Raw genomic sequence first — 527 nt, forward strand, 5'->3', positions numbered from 1 at the left:
TCCCTCCCTCCCAGGCCCTGCTCCCTCCCTGCTCCCTCCCAGGCCCTGCTCCAGACCTGCTCCATCCCTCCCAGGCCCTGCTCCAGACCTGCTCCCTCCCTCCCAGGCCCTGGTCCAGACCTGCTCCCTCCCTCCCAGGCCCTGCTCCAGACCTGCTCCCTCCAAGGCCCTGCTCCAGACCTGCTCCCTCCCTCCCAGGCCCTGCTCCAGACCTGCTCCCTCCCTCCCAGGCCCTGGTCCAGACCTTCTCATCCCAGGCCCTGCTCCAGACCTGCTCCCTCCCTCCCAGGCCCTGCTCCAGACCTTCTCATCCCAGGCCCTGGTCCAGACCTGCTCATCCATCCAAGGCCCTGCTCCAGACCTGCTCCCTCCCTCCCAGGCCCTGCTCCAGACCTGCTCCCTCCCTCCCAGGCCCTGCTCCAGACCTGCTCCCTCCAAGGCCCTGCTCCAGACCTGCTCCCTCCCTCCAAGGCCCTGCTCCAGACCTGCTCATCCATCCAAGGCCCTGCTCCAGACCTGCTCCATGT

At 68.7% G+C, this 527-nt stretch overlaps 1 protein-coding gene across 2 annotated transcripts in view; it reads right to left on the reverse strand.

Annotated features, from left to right (window-relative positions):
• Window positions 1-424: 424 nt before the first annotated feature.
• Window positions 425-527, reverse strand: part of sgms1a (sphingomyelin synthase 1a) — a 35,701-nt gene continuing 35,598 nt past the window's right edge. The window contains exons 6-7 of one of the 2 annotated variants that reach the window (XR_014631030.1): window positions 517-527; window positions 425-453 (exon numbers count right to left, since the gene is read on the reverse strand). The exon at window positions 517-527 is cut by the window's right edge and continues 2,294 nt beyond it. The gene's annotated coding sequence lies outside the window, so the exon portion shown is untranslated. Of the gene's footprint in view, window positions 454-480 lie in introns of those variants that run through there. The other variant, XM_084458834.1, reaches the window with a different exon arrangement.

The sequence above is a fragment of the Borostomias antarcticus genome (genome assembly GCF_949987555.1).
Source record: "Borostomias antarcticus genome assembly, chromosome: 25".
Lineage (NCBI taxonomy): Eukaryota > Metazoa > Chordata > Actinopteri > Stomiiformes > Stomiidae > Borostomias > Borostomias antarcticus.